The sequence below is a fragment of the Felis catus genome, chromosome B4, assembly GCF_018350175.1.
Source record: "Felis catus isolate Fca126 chromosome B4, F.catus_Fca126_mat1.0, whole genome shotgun sequence".
Taxonomy (NCBI): Eukaryota; Metazoa; Chordata; class Mammalia; order Carnivora; family Felidae; genus Felis; species Felis catus.
This window is the reverse complement of record NC_058374.1, coordinates 57,492,976-57,509,038: the sequence shown is the minus strand read 5'-3', so window position 1 is coordinate 57,509,038 and position 16,063 is coordinate 57,492,976. Positions and strand designations below refer to the sequence as shown.

At 35.9% G+C, this 16,063-nt stretch overlaps 1 protein-coding gene and 1 long non-coding RNA gene across 25 annotated transcripts in view; one reads left to right on the top strand and one right to left on the bottom strand.

Annotated features, from left to right (window-relative positions):
* SOX5 (SRY-box transcription factor 5) overlaps positions 1-16,063 on the top strand; it is a 1,017,940-nt gene that overhangs the window by 470,692 nt on the left and 531,185 nt on the right. The window lies entirely within an intron of this gene.
* The window catches only part of LOC105260738, a 42,648-nt gene that overhangs the window by 3,747 nt on the left and 22,838 nt on the right, over positions 1-16,063 (bottom strand). The window contains exons 1-2 of one of the 2 annotated variants that reach the window (XR_890534.3): positions 2,454-2,812; positions 316-377 (exon numbers count right to left, since the gene is read on the bottom strand). This is a non-coding gene — a long non-coding RNA (uncharacterized LOC105260738). Of the gene's footprint in view, positions 1-315; positions 378-2,453; positions 2,813-16,063 lie in introns of those variants that run through there. The other variant, XR_002159594.2, reaches the window with a different exon arrangement.

The following is a 16,063-nucleotide window of genomic DNA, read 5'->3' as shown; positions in this document are numbered from 1 at the left end:
ATTTATATATGTACCAGTACAGAGAATTGTCCTTAATTTTTTTTTTTTCTGATTTCATTGCCAAGCTTGTTTTCTTTTGTTTTGTTTTGTTTTAATTTAACCATCACAATGAGACATATGAAAATCATACACTGGCAACAATGCCATTTCTTCCTGTACAAAGACTTAGAAAAATCACCTTTGCTTATCAAATATTTGTGCTCACTCTGCACGGTTTAAGCAATGTGGCATAGTTGTGGAATCCTGGGGAAGATGCAAAAGCACACAGATCAATCAGAATGCAGCAAACAATATTTGGGGACAAAAGTGACTTACGGTTCAAAGGGCAAAGAAGCAGATCTTCAAACACTGGAAGTTTCAACACACAATCCATAGTCCTAGGTGAAGTGTGCAGACAGACAATAGAGACTAGTATTAGCAATAACAGTTTCTTTCCAATTTATGTAAAAATGATATGCACCTTCACAAATGCATACAAAAACTAGAGTCAATTAAACCAGCTTTTATTTTGATCTTTTAAAGTAGGGGATGTTACTTTCTAGTAATGAGGAAGAATTTAAGAAATGTGGTAAGAGATTATGTGGCTGTACTTGTTAGTTAATATCAAATTTGGATTAGACATTCAACATTAATTTATTGAGCCTCCTCTATATTCTTAGTGTTAGAATCATAGAGATGGTTAATCTTTACTGAATATTTTTTCCAAAATATCTACGTGTTTTGGAATCATGCAGTTATTAATACTACTTCTGACAAATATGCAAAGGCATTTTTTCTACTTCTTCAAGTTTTGTTTAGATATTTTGTTCTTTCAGAAGAGCATTTTTATTTTTACATACATGACTTTGTCCCCAAGTAACTTTATCAAAATTTTGCTACTTTTTTTAGAATAATAGGAAGTAAAAGTAGAACACCCTTATTCCTGAATTTGAACAATGTGTCATTGTTGTGAGGTTTGCGCAGTGAGCCTTACATTACTTGTATTCTGAATAAATGAAGAAATGGAAATGTATGCAATGCACAAATTCTGCCTAGCAGCCCCGTTCAGTGCTGTCCTGGAATAATTACACTGTTCTAAAACTCATAGGTGGACTTAAATACTAATGCATTTACAGTTGTTAATTACTATCAAAATACAAACCATCAATAGGCTGTAGCTAGGGAGAAAAAAAAGTTTAAAAATCAGCTCAAGAAAGAGAAATTGACCAACTCAATCATGCTGTTGGATTTAAATCATCATTAAGGTACCCCAAAGGATATCTTTGACTGATCTCTTTAAGAATTCATATATTGGACCTGAAGAAATAATCATTTTAATCAATGGTTTCAAATTCATTATATATGTTTTAGTGCCATTAGAGGATTAGGATATTAATGCAACTGTGTAGCTAAATACTAAATGATTATCGCTCTCATTTAATAAAAATACAAATAAAACAAGCTTCTTCCTAATTTAAGAAGGGTAAAAATATATTTATCTTTTCTGTGGATCCTTGAATAATAACTTCTTTCCCAAAATTTTGTTAACAACATTGTTATAATTTATAAAATAAACAGCTTTAGAAAAAATGGGTTAACAATCACATGGTTTCTTGTGGGCTTGTTAGCAGTTAATTTTATGTTGGGCAAATCACTTATCTCACTGGGTCAAGATTTCTTCATCTCTAAAATGAAAATATTGACTAGAACAATTCTAAAGCCTTGTTCTCTGATTCCATGGTTAGTGCATTCCTACCCACCCTACTTTTTTTTCCTCTAATTTCAAACAAATGCCATGTCTTTTCATCATTTTGGCTGGCTCATGAAATTGAACAGAACAAAACTAATAAGGAAGGGAGATACAATTTGAAATTAGACACCATTGTAGCTTTTGCTGTATCATCAGATGTGCAAGATTAATGACAAATAGAGAAGTAAATCAGTAGATGCTCTCAAGACATTGATGCAGAAGCCCTAGGTCATAGTAACAGAATTTCTATTTGAATGTTTTCTCTAATACTGAAGAAAATGTATTATCCTTTCATTTCTAAGGAGCTTAAGAGGTTTGGTTAAGAAATGTCTAAAAAGGTGCTCTGCAAAGATGTATATTCTTGAAGTGCTAAATAAAGTTGTAAAGCGCCTTGTGGGTCCTTGAAATCAATACATTGGCTTGGATTTAGGGTTCGGGCCTTCCAGAGAGCACAGAGAAAATTGCTCTGAAGCATCAATGCTTCCACCTTACTGCAGGTTCTCACCATCTGTCACAGTGTATCACAGATTTCTCCTGAGTAGACTCCTTGCCTCATCTCTCTTGTTACAGATCCATTTATCTCATTGATGATGCCAGTTATCTTTCCAAAATGCAGATCTGGTTATGTCATCTTCCTGATTGAAAACCTCTAATGACTTCCAGTTGCCTAGCTGATAGAGTCTAAACACCTAAGCCAGGTAAACAAGACCCTTATCTATCTTACCCAAACAGAGCTTTCCATCTTCCTCTTTATGCAGTTATTCACCCTGGTCCAGGACGTGCACCCTTCCGTTCACAGCCTTGAACAACTGGCTCATCTTCAAAAGCCAAGAGAAATATCATCTCTTCTATCAAGCTTTCCTTTTCTCAGGCACCTCCCTAATATGTGATTCATTCTCTCTCCCTCTCTGTCTCCCTCTCTCTTTCTCGCTCTCCCACCACCACCACCCCTCCCTGTGTCTTCCATATCTAGTGTGCTTCTGAGTCACCTTTTTTTTTAAACCTGTTTTTAAAATATCTACCACTAAGCAAGGCGCATATAAGAATAAATAAAGTTAACTAAAGTTAACTCTGTAGGACACTAAAATGCAGCTGATACATGAGATTTGTTTTGTTGGCATGTGTTTTATGGAGGTCTCCTTTCACTTACGTACATACTGTAATATAAAATTTATGCCTTTTTTCCAAATTCTAATAATATGCCTATGCATTGTGTTTCAGTAAAATGTAGTTTGCATTTCTCCGTAGCTTTTGATATTATTTAAGTATTTTCAAATTATTCTTATAGTTTTTCAAAGCTTATGTATTTAATGTAACATTCATAATTGCTGTGGGTATGTTGTTAAGATTTTAAATTGCCATTTTGAAGCCAAAACTGAGATTTCAGTGTGGAGATATATATATATATATATATATATATATATATATATATATATATATATATATATATATACATACACATACATACATACACACACACAAAGAAAAGTACCACCTTATATAAATTAATAATTTCTTTTAATTGTCTCGAATGTTTCAGTCTCATGTGGATTTTTGAAGTAGTATGTAGCTTTGATGTTTTATTAATTATTTTCAAGGTGGCTTTCTTTCCAGAGCAAAGCATACATATTGATTTTGTGTATGATGAAGACTGAAATTTCTATCTTGGCACTGAGACTTCTTGCGATCAGATCTAGAAAAGGGTTTGATCGTTTTGAAGCAAGTCTCCAACAGTTAACTGTTGGCTGCCAAAGTTCAATTTAGATAAGTGAAGGGGAAGAGTTTAGAAATTTCACACATTAAATGTGTGATGGGAAAAACCCAATATAATGTATTAAAGATGCAGGCTTTGGAAGGAAAACATGGAGTATCGTAAGAATTGTGTGCCAGTCTCCAAAGGTTTTCAGTGAGGTTTGGTTCAGAAAAGCCCTTGAATGTGTTGGAAGCAGATCTTGGAAGGGGCTGTGTGGTGTGTCAGGGAAAGCACCAGAGAAAGTCTTGGTTACACAGAGTCTGTAAAATCGACTGTGGTAGCATGACAAAAATTGGTCTGTGTGGTTTGCCACTGCCAATCTTCATGATTGATACAGATTGTTGGAGCCATATCTATCATATGGTGCTCCATATTGATTGTTAAAATCTGCAAAAATGAATTATTTGGAGTGTATTTTTCCATACCGTTGGCTGATTTTTCCTGTACCAAAGAGTTTAAAAGCACTTGACCTTTGCTCTGAATTCTTACTTGTTCCCACGACTAGAAGGAAACGATACCAGCATCTCTATTTATTATCCTTTAATAATGATGCTGAAATCTAATTCTTAATGAATATGGTAAAGGCTGCACATTTGAAAAGTCATTGTATAAAGGTGCTCAGTAAGTTAGTTCTATGTTTAGGGATGGCTTAGCTATTTTATTTTTAAAATTGCCATCTAGACTTTAAGAGAATTAGAAGTCAAATGGCAAATAAATTCTTTTAGAAGAACTTTCCGTCTTACCAGCCATTACCCAAAAAAGCAAGAAATAGCTCTGGATTTTTTTCTTTTTGTAAAAGTGTTGGGATTGATCCTATTTATCTACAGAATTCAAATGCAACCAACATTTATAGGAAAATATGCCAGACTTTTGCGAATTGAAAAGATTGTGTGCATTTGCAAGAGGCAAATGACACAGGAGACTTTACTTTAAATCACCTATAATGTTAGGATCATTATAAAGTAAGCAGCCAGCATGCTGGATTGTACGGCTGGAAAGAACCCACATAAGAATGAAAACAGATGGTATTATCATTCTATCCCAAGCACTGTGTGGATTTTTTTGGTTAGAGTCTGATTAAGGTTTCAGAAATTATTAAGTGGATAGATAATAGAGAATAAGAAAATGAGAACACAGAGGGCTTGCCAAGTCTTTAATGCTCACTTAAACAAAACTGCCTGCAGGTTCAACAAACCCATTCCTGGGTTTTGTGGGTTTGCAAGGTCCTTCTCCAGAAAAGTTGTTTTGGGTGATGGTCACCATTTAATTAAAGGAATATCAAACTATATGTTTAGAAAGATAATAATAAGCCACCCAAACCCAGATGCTAGATGCCACACATGTTGGAGAAGGGCTATAAAAAAAAGGCAAAAAAACCCCACAAAAAAACCCTAAACACTCCCACACTCTAGAAGTTGGATTTAAATGAAACCATTGGGGGGAAAGGACCATTTCCGTTTTCCAGTTGCAGTAATCTTTCTCCCCACTTTCCTTACTGCCTTAATCCACATCTAATTATCAGCTATCTCCATATTTTCCTCTCCACTTGTTATCTTCATTTCTTTTGATTTGCTAAAGTATATCTGACATATATGTGAAAGGAAGTAATATCTTGCCTTTGTGTGCAGGCATTTGTGCATTCTGAGTATTTCCTTTGTACTGAATTGTACATTAGTGTAATTTTATTTTGGCCTCCTCGGCTCCTTTGAAAAATATTCACGAATTAAACAGTCTAGCAAAAGTCAAACAAACAAACAAATAAAACTCAAGCCATGAGAGCTTGTGATTTCTTTCAGTTTGATTTTAGCTGAGGAACATTCAAACTTTGAATTTGCTTATTTCAACCATTTTTTTTTCTTTCTTAATTGTGGTTTCCGCCATACCTTTTAAAGTATAATTTTCTTAATTAAAATAGTAAAAAAAAAGTTTCTCAAATTCAGGTGGGCTGCTTTGGATTATGGCTCTCTCTCCTATGTATCTGTCTGCAGTTCTACAGCAACCACTTTTCAAATTAAAGCCTTTTTTCTCCCCCATTTCTTCTGCAGTACAGTGGACTCAGATCAGAGCCCTCTGATGCGAAAGGATGGGATTTTTAACTGACACTCTTGCCTGTTGAAAGAATAGTTCAACAACTGTATTCTTCATTTTCCATTTAAGTCTTACATGGTATAAAATAGGAAAACCTGGGGCGCCTGGGTGGCTCAGTCGGTTGAGCCTCCGACTTCGGCTCAGGTCACGATGTCGTGGTTCATGGGTTCAAGCCCTGCACCGGGCTCTGTGCTGACAGCTCTGAGCCTGGAGCTTGCTTTTTATTCTGTGTCTCCCTCTCTCTCTCTCCGCCTCTCCCCTGCTCGCTGTCTGTCTCTCTCCCTGAAAAATAAACATTAAAAGTAAAAAGAAAAAAATAGGAAAACCTGTGAGATGCCAATGACTGTTAATGAAGTAAATGGTGTATCAACATGAAGGTAGCACCTTTATGTTTGGAGAATTAACAAAAGCAAAGCAGTTGAAAGAGCAGAAACCAAATTTCCCACATGATGCAGTAGTCATAGTTAAGATTTCTGAGTAGGGCATAGAACTTTTGAGAGAGGTGTGATAATGCTTCAGATAAATGTTGAAAGCAAATTCAAAAGTGTGGTTTGAAAGGCTTTGAATTTTTTTTTTTTCACACGTACAAGTTTTGTTCATGTGAAAAAAAGCAGGACTTCTCAAACTGAATGTTGAGGGTTTTTTTTTGTGTTTTTTTTTTGTTTTTTGTTTTTTTTTTTTTTTTTGTATAGAAACAAACATTGAGCCTGAACCAGGTTTGTGTGGGAGTAAGGTAAATTCGGGCTAAATGACTGATGTACTGTTTGGGTATAAACATTAGATTCCATATTGCAACTGTCTGTCACTACTTTTGTCATTAATCAAATAGGTAGTGAAATGTACAGCAATGCTTAAGTGTATTTAATGTAGTTAGTTTTTATAATCACTGCTGGTAGTTATCCAGGTACAGGTGGTAGCTTTCTTTTTTTCCCTCCCTGATTTAAGATTGTGAGATCCTTTACTGTTTCTCTATAGAACTGGCATCTGAGTATACAGATTTGATTTGATCTACTAAATTTGGTGTCATTTGTGATCTAGTGGCAATGCAGGATTTAAAAATCATGGACCTTACTGAAGTGTTAGGAGAGGAGGAGATACATTCATTTGACTCCAGTGTGCGGCCTGATGCTAAGTCAAGCACATCTATATTCCTATGTGGAAATATATGTGAATGTAGAAGTAAAAAGTAAATTTGAAAAAGAAAACAACAAAAAGGAATTAGTGTGGTTCCATTGAACTTAATGCTATACGCTGTCTATATTAAACTCTTTTTTTTTTCCATTCAGTTGGATTTGTTTAAAACGGCCTGTTAAAATTAATGGCACAGAAACATACATCAAGTAAAATCTTGTAATATCTCTGTAATATCTCATAATTTGGTTTGTGTTTGACCAAATGTTTTCACCATTACTCCAAGCTTGGTTTGGACCATCCAGGTGTTTTCAAATTTTTCAGCTTTCTAATTAAAACAAGCTTCCGTTTTATCTAATATGCTACAATGATTAAAATATCAATATAAGATAATGAGTTCTATTGTTTGCTAATATCAGGATATCCACTCTACCAGGTAACTTCAAGTCCTATGGTGAAATTCTCTTAGAACAAATAGGTAAATGGTATAGCTTAGCAAATTGCTTAATTTGGCTGCTATTACCAAGAGCTTTAGATTTTCCTTTGGACTTTGACCGTAGAATGTGGCCACCCCCTGATAGGTCCTTCTATTCATCTTCATGGTACATCTCTATGACAGTAATGTACTTATTGCAAGGATGAGTAGATGTTCAGGAATCACATATACACAAGAGAAAATACAATCATAGAGGAAAATCCAAGTCCAGCTTTGTCCCTCCCTCAATTAGAAAAAATTCTGTCATGTTAACTTATCCTGCTATTTTCCTGGTCTGGAATGCTTCCACTTGGAAGTTGGTAGTCTTCTTTCTTTCTTTCTTTCTTTCTTTCTTTCTTTCTTTCTTTCTTTCTTTCTTTCTTTCTTTCTTTCTTTCCTTCTTTCCTTCTTTCTTTTCTTTCTTTCTTTCTTTCTTTCTTTCTTTCTTTCTTTCTTTCTTTCTTTCTTTCTTTCTTTCTTTCTTTTTCTATCCCTATTCCCTTTTTAGGTTGAACTCCTCTCTCCTAAGTGTTCAAACAATCCTTCTATTTTTTGTTCTTCCATTACTACTATCATTTATATACCAATATAACATATAAGTAGCTCCTGGACAACAGGACTGCACTAGAGATTGGTGACTATATAAAAATGTAAGACATTGTCTCTAGTCTCCAAATGTTATACTCTAAGTGTAAGAGAAACCAGGTCCATAATACAGTTAAACAAAAATACAGATTATTCAGGTAGACTGCCAAAGGGGAGGAGATGGGGGATGGGCAAAATGGGTGAATATGGAGGAGTGGACTTCCAGTTGTGGAATGAATAAGTCATGGGGTTGAAAGGTACAGCATAGGGGATGATTGTCAATGGCATCGTGTGGTGACAGGTGGTAACCACAGGTATGGGAAGCATAGCATAACATACAGAATTGTCAAACCATCTGTGTGGCACACTTGAAACTAATGTAACATTGTGTGTCAACTATGCTTCAGTTAAGAAAAAAGATAATAATAGCCAACATGTATATGGTGCTTATTCCGCGTGAGGCACAGTAATTGTGTTTTATCTATAGTGACTTAGTTTTTACCTCGCAAACTCTATCCTACTGATGAGGAAACCAAGTTGCACCAAAGTCATGTTACTTGCCTATTGTTGAAAAGCAAATCCAAGCTTTGAACCAGGTAATCTGGCTCTCAGAGTTCAGGCTCTCACCCTGTTTTGCACTGCCTAAGGATTTTTTTTTTTAAGTGTGTCGTAGTCCATATTGAGGATTTGGCAGCATCTGCCACCCCAGATTAGGCTCTCATTGCTCCATCCCACACTACTGTGGGTACTCCCTTGCCCACACCCAGCTATTCAGTCCCTGAATTCTAGAAGGATTATCTGCATTCCATAAATATTGATGAAATAGAATCTATTTGAATAATCTGTATGCTAAACATTGATAGAAACAAAGGTAAGCATATTTTGACCATGAAGTATCAGTTATTCAGTGTCAGATATTCAGTAGAATGTAATTTCCAATGAACTAATTTTATTTTATCTTTTTAAGTTAATTTTTAAATTTATTTTGAGAGAGAGAGTGAGTGTATGAGCGGGGAAGGGGCAGAGAGAGAGAGAGAGAGAGAGAATACCAAGCAGGCTCTGCACTATCAATGTGGAGCCCTATGTGGGGCTCAGTCTCACAAACTGGAAGATCATGATCTGAGCCCAAACCAAGAGTCAGATGCTTAGCCAACTGAGCCACCCAGATGCGCCTCCAATGAACTTTTAAATGTTATTTATTTTGTTTTATTTTGTTTTAAATTAACATTTATTTTTGAGAGAGAGAGAGAGAGAGAATGTGAGCGGGACAGGGTTAGAGAGAGAGGGAGACACAGAATCTGAAGCAGGCTCCAGGCTCTGAGCTGTTAGCACAGAGTCCAACGTGGGGCTTGAACTTACAAACTGTGAGATCATGACCTGAACCGAAGTGTGATGCTCATCTGACTGAGCCACCCAGGAGCCCTGAACTAATTTTATTTTAAATTTCACAGGTTTAAGATTAAAGGTTGCTTTTAATTTTCCATGCTAATGTCATTTTAGTTGTCTCACTCTTTAAAAGTTATGGTGAAGGGATCAGTTAGTTTTAAAAGATGAAATTTATAGATTATTGAAAAAAGAGCACTTGTTAGACCACTAAAATTTCATCACAAATTTATTAAGAAATCATCTGATAGACGTTTCCCTTTTTTTCTATGCTTCTTTATTCTTTTGTGTATTACCTATCAAATAGCCAAAAGCTGGGAACAAGAGTAGGGAAACAGTAAATAAATAAAAGTTTTCTATTCTTTCTACCTGGTTTTGTACAATTGCTTAAATTTGTTTTATATTATTTTTTTTATTTCCTTTTAGAAGATATTGGAAGTGCGTACTTGCTAGGTAAAAGGCCTAAATTTGAATCATTATTGAAAAATTCTGGTGTGTAATACAAATGTTCATTTGAAAATGATAGACGGTCGTTCAGGGACCCTGAAGTGTTTTCATGGATTCTCATGCCTGGTTGGCAGTTTTGTTGAAAGTGGCCGTAAATCAGGAAAGAGAGCTGAAAATACATTTTATGTCATCTTTAAAACAACTGTAAGTTATTGTCCCAGAAAATGAAGATGCCATTTTTAAAGAAGGTAGCAGGATAAGGTATTGAAATGGGTAGAAAAAGCATGTTTCCAGAAAAGTATCACCAGTAGTTACTGATATTAATTATAGCATAAAATGGGAGTGGTATGAAAGAATAAGGATTAAAATCAAGATTGTACATGGAGTCTGAAATTTAAATTTATAGAACCTGATGCTTTTTATTTTTTTAATTTACTTTTAACTTTTTGGTGGTGGTTCTTTTACAAGATGTTTGTTGATGAGCAAATTGAATTTGAGCTCATATGCTATAGAAACCAGGTGAACTCACATTCTCCAAACGCATCTGTTGTTTGCTCCTTCCAGAATAAATATTACAATTCTTGATGAACAACAGCTGGAAGGCTTGAATGTGGTTGCATTCCTCATGGGTTCACAGGATGAAATCACTTGTGCACCATTGACAATTTTAAATGGAGAACAAAAATGTATTCCATCATAAGATGTCAGGAAAAAAGTATTTTTGTAAAAATGTATTTTCTATTTTTAATCTTCTGTGAGCTATACATTTTAGGACACTGAATGAGTTGGAAGATGTATGTTGTGACCTGACATTCTCTCTGACTTATATTTAGTTATTTTTTTGAGTTTTTTAAAACTTTATTTATTATGAGAGAGAGGGAGACAGAGAGAGAGAGAGAGAGAGAGAGAGAGAGGGAGAAAAGCATGAGTGGGGGAGGGGCAGAGGGAAGAGAGAGTGAGAATTCCAAGCAGGCTCAGCACTGTCAACACCAAGCCCAACACGGGGCTCAAACCCACCAACTGAGATCATGACCTGAGCCGAGGTCAGATGCTTAACTGACTGGGCCACCCAGGCACCCCTACTTGTTTCTTTAATTATCTTTAAGAAAGTACTATGTACTAAGTGCCAAAGTCCAGTTGCAATACATTGAAAATGGAAGCAATTGGGTCATTATACTGCTAAATAATATTTTTACATGTATCTTTTATGGCATGTCAGCCAGTTCATTAATGTTTTAACTTATTTTACTGTTTTGGGTGAGGAGTAACTTTTCTCTGTCAGTGTTTCATGGACAAGTTGGTAAAATGGTACTAATGGACAGAATCCTGGACCGGAGGTGAGTGGCTGTGGCCACACTGGAGATTTGTGGCCATGGGCATAGACTGTCATCTCCCTGTTCACACTGCCTCTTGTATAAAATGAGGGGTTTGGACTGGATGATTTCTCTTCTCAAATCTGTGAGCCTATGATAACTTCTAAACCAGTCTTGAATTCCTTTATATTTGCTGCCAACACTGATCTCTTCCCTTCTTGACTTTCCCTGAGGGTATTATCAGTTCTATAAATTGTGGTGGTTGATTATGTTTGATGATATACTTTATCATGCAGTCTTTTATAGGGCTGTCTTTTTGTTTGTTTTTCAGGAGCACATGTTTAATAATATTCACTGTCTCATAATGTTAATTCTCCTCTTGATGATGAAATATCTAAGCATCTCGAGGAAAGTAACCTTGTTCTATATTGCTTCTTTTTTCTGGTTTTCCTTGTAGCACATTACAGAATAATTGCCACAGCTATTTGAAGTGTTGATAAACTTAACAAATTCAGTTACTAACTTATTTAAAACCCATGCAGTGTGTTTGGTTCAGAACCATAGAAATAGAACAAAGCTAACACTGGAATGGGGTTCAAGAAACCTGATTTTCAGCCCAGATCAACATTATTTGACTATGTGCTCTGCTCTTGAACAGATCATTTGGTGCTTCAGTTTACTCAGGTCGAAAACGAGGGAAAGAGACCAACATTCTCTAACTTTTAATTTCTGTAATTTTTTTCTCCCTGTAAATGCCATCATGGAAGTGATGAACAACTTTGCTTAGCATTTTCAAAACATAGCCTACTTTTTATCAAGCATTTTTATTCATCATTTAATTCGGTGATTCAACATGTATTTATTGAGCACTTATTATGAACCAAGAACTGTGAGTCAGAAAGTACAAGATTTGAATCCACTTAATATTTAAACGTGGGGAAATACTTTTCCCTTTTTGCTATATGTGCAAAACGGATATGGCAATATCTGCTTTACAGGGTTGCTAGGAGGATTAAATGAGGCAATGCTATCAAACATTTAGCTCAGTACCTGCTAGACAGAATGGGATTAATATCATTATTAACACTATTATTATGTAGCACATTAAAATTTTAAACCATTAATTGGGGATCGTATTTAATGGTCTATACAGTATAAATATAGCCTGAGTGATTATTTGGGTGTAGTAAATTCAGATTTTTCAAGTGCAGTTTTATGTTGAACAAGTGACTTATCCTCTCTCTTAGAAACTTAGGATACAAATACCTGTCTCTTCTTGTGGTCAGGATTAAAAGGGTTTAAAGTGAGATAATGTCCAGAAAATTTGCAGCATAACCTTTGCCATATAAGACTCAAACATGTCTGTTTCTGGAAAACTAACCTAGTTTTGTTCCAGGCAAAATTAATCTATGGAGGTCACCTCTGGTGGGGAATTAACCATTGTGAAGGGGCATGAATAAACCATTTGGGGTGACAAAAATATGCTATATCTTATTATTGAGACAGACAGAGAGAGAGAGAGAATATGAATGAATGAATGAGCATGAGCAGGGGAGGAGCAGAGAAAGAGGGAGACACAGAATCCAAAGCAGACTCCAGTTTCTGAGCTGGCAGCACAAAGCCCGACGTGGGGCTCGAACTCAAGAACCTTGAGATCATGACCTGAGCCAAAGTCAGATGCTTCAACAACTGAGCCACTCAGGAGCCCCTGAAATATGCTGCATCTTCATCTGGGTGATTACACAGATAGATACATAGCTCAAAAAATTCTTTGAGCTGTACAATTAAGATTATTCATTTTATTGAATAAATTTTTCCTAAAAAATGTTTGTTTTCTTCCCTAAACATAAATACCATATTACATTTTATACCCAGAAGAAATATCAGTTAGTAATAATAATTTTCTAGTGCCATAGCTAAAATACTACTCCAATATATTTTTCTCAACAGTACATAAAAGTGAAAGAGGACACCATGATCCCATGAACCTTCTGATGTCAGAAAGCAGTTGGAGGAACACTCAGTGGTTCTACATATTTCACCACCCAATTGTTTCAATTTGGCACACCATATTTTAGGATATTTATTGCCTGCCTAGTTCTTGAATCTACTCTTTTCCCTGGCGCACACAAAACCATACGTCATGGAGTATTATTTTTACGAGGATCTGGTCAAAAGGACCTGATCAGTACTATTGCCACTTTTTCATGTATTTTTCTGAGATGAAGAATAGCTTATGATTTACTTCAATCAAGCTTTATTTAGGATCGGGTCTGTAGGAAGGGGTGGAAATGGTGGGGGAGGGAGCGGAAGGGACAGCATAAATATATACATACAGTGTGTGAAAATAAAGAAAGGCATCTTTTGTTACAGCTGGTTGCAAGAGAAGTTTCTGCTTGCACTGCTGAAGATAGTATGAGATTAGTGGAGTTGTAGCAAAGTCAGGACAAAGACTCGCTGTGTGAGAGGGATCAGCGTGTTTGCTCAGTGGAGCTTTCTCTCCAGTTGTTGACAGATTTAACTGGTGTAATCTTAGGCCTGGCTAGCTCCTCCCCATGAGTGTCAAGAGGCAATCCATGCAGTAGTAAATGGCCATGTGGAGTATACCATGAATTCCCTATTTGTGTAGTAGCTGTAGTTTAGGGTGGGGATTTAATATTGAATGGACTCCAGATTGTCTAAATTGCAATCACAGTGTTTATTTAAATAGCCTATGGGGACCATTAAAGCATTTTAACTTTTGCTCCTATGTTTCTCATGTTATGAAATCTTGAAGCACATCGGGGAGAAAAGAAAAATCCAGCCTTGTAAAAAAGCATATGATGCTAAAAGTTCTCCCTGCTGCCAAAAATGCTTCAAGAGTTTTAGTTCTCTGAACTAACATGTGATATGATGGATGGGATCCTGCTGTGGTCCCTAACTAGGGGATTTTCCTTGTGCAGATACACTAATCTGCCCCAGCATAATACAGGAGATTCTTTCCCATACTGGTTCCCCACTTGCAGTGTTGAAGTCTATTCTGCTCACAATCATGTTATAATGCTATAGCTTTAAAACTACATAAAACTCTGTGTTAGTAACACAAGTGCTATAAAATTATTAAACTTTTAATTTTACATACAAAAAAACCCCTGTTTCATTTACTTTACTGGCAGAGCCAGGGTCATGGTGAAACTTGACTTTGGTGAGGAAGGCCATGAACTTGAGGTGTAGAACAAACAAGTACATCTATTTCTAAGGCAGATATTCTGAATAGAAAGCATGACTTCAGTTTCATGCTCTGATTTAATACAATAAAATTAAAAACATTTCATAAATAAATTTCTGCAGTTGATTACCTTCTCCAGGAAGACTTGCTTTCCTACATTCTTACTTACTTATTGAAAGGCTCTAAGTCTGGAATAGCATTTGACAATGTAAACGATTTTCTGATTATGGGAGCAGCATGGCCCCAGAGATCTTTCTGAATTGCTGAATTCAATGTTCAATTTTCTTTCTTTCTTTCTTTCTTTCTTTCTTTCTTTCTTTCTTTCTTTCTTTCTTTCTTTCTTTCTTTCTTTCTTTTCCTTCCTTCCTTCCTTCCTTCCTTCCTTCCTTCCTTCCTTCCTTCCTTCCTTCCTTCCTTCCTTCTTTAAATTCCTACACATTTCTACGGCTGTTCTAACTGCTTTGGGCTATATTAAAATGTGTTCCTGTTCCTGGCTCCAACTCTGACATGGTGTGCCTCATCAGAGTAGTTCAGGGCACTTCCAGGGTCCTCTCAACTGGCCCTTCTGCATCTTTCTGCCCTGTATGTATAGTGATAGTAACAATACTTCTCCATCTCAGAAATAAACTGGGGGCGAATGTGCTAATGTATATAAATAGCCTTGGCCTTTCTTGAAATGAAGACATTGTGGGAGATGTTTTAATGAGAACATGAGAAACATCAGCAATAGCAGATCTTAAATAACCTCTGTCTGCAGCTGGGAAGTGGCCATTTAACTTGACTCAGACCATACATCACTGAAGGTCCTTTCCATCATAAGTTTTCTGTTTATTATAAGTTTTTTATTTATTATCGTGATGTATATTATAGAGCTAATTGCTTCCAAATGCGTCATGATGTAGGAGTGTATTTTTTCCTAAAATGCTTTATTTTGCTTTTTATTTTGTGTTAGAATCAAAGTTTCAGATTTCTTTCGATTCAGTGTTCCAAATGCTTGGAACACTATCTGAAGCATTTCCCACTATTCTGTTGCATCCTTACCCCTCATCTCTAATTCTTTTTCTAGGACAGACTGTTGACTAAAATCCATAAATTTTCAGAAACCCAATTTAATTTGCTGATTTTCTGATCACTGTTAATGTTTTTTTTTTAAGAATTCATCTATTGCTTATTTTCACTTTTAGTTTCACCTTCTTGCTTTTCAACCACTTTCTCTCATCCGCAGATTTCTTTCTCTTTCCTGACTGTGTAACTAGTGTCAACTATCCAAAGAATATGTAACTTGTAGTGATGGAAGTAAAGAATATGTACAGTCCACAAAACTGATCATCAAACCCAGAATAACAAGGAGTTGACCATATGTCTTCTAGTATTTAATAGGGAGTGACAGAGTCTATGTGGCTAATTAGAAGAATCTCTGTTTGTTTTAAGAATTATACTAGTAATAATATCTGTCTTCTTTTTATGTGACATCCACCTAGCTTCTAGGAATAGTCTTTTTAGGGGCTACCACCCTCCAAAAAAGATATTTTAACTTAATATATTATTGAAAGGCACTGTAGTTTGGGACTGAAGGGGAATCTGTATGGCAATTATTTTGTTTTTCTGGGGCAAACCCTTGGTACTAATGCTGTTCATGGTTGTTTTGACCGTATTACATTTTGCTGAGCCCCAGGACTGCTTTTGGAAGGTTTAGAAGTATCCAGGGAGGCGCCTGCCACTTTGATTATTCATACCCAGCTCTTTATTTTTATTTGAGACATAAAATAAAAACACACCCTGGCTTCTGCTCAGCCTCAACTGGCGTTGATTTTAAAAACAAACCCCAAACTGACCAAATGGCAGCCGTGCAAGCTTTTCTGTGAGTGAGTCCTCTCTCGTGTCAATCAGAGTTCATTTATGGAAGCATTAAATTCTGGTGCTGGCCAGGCCACCTTTAGACAAATTAAAA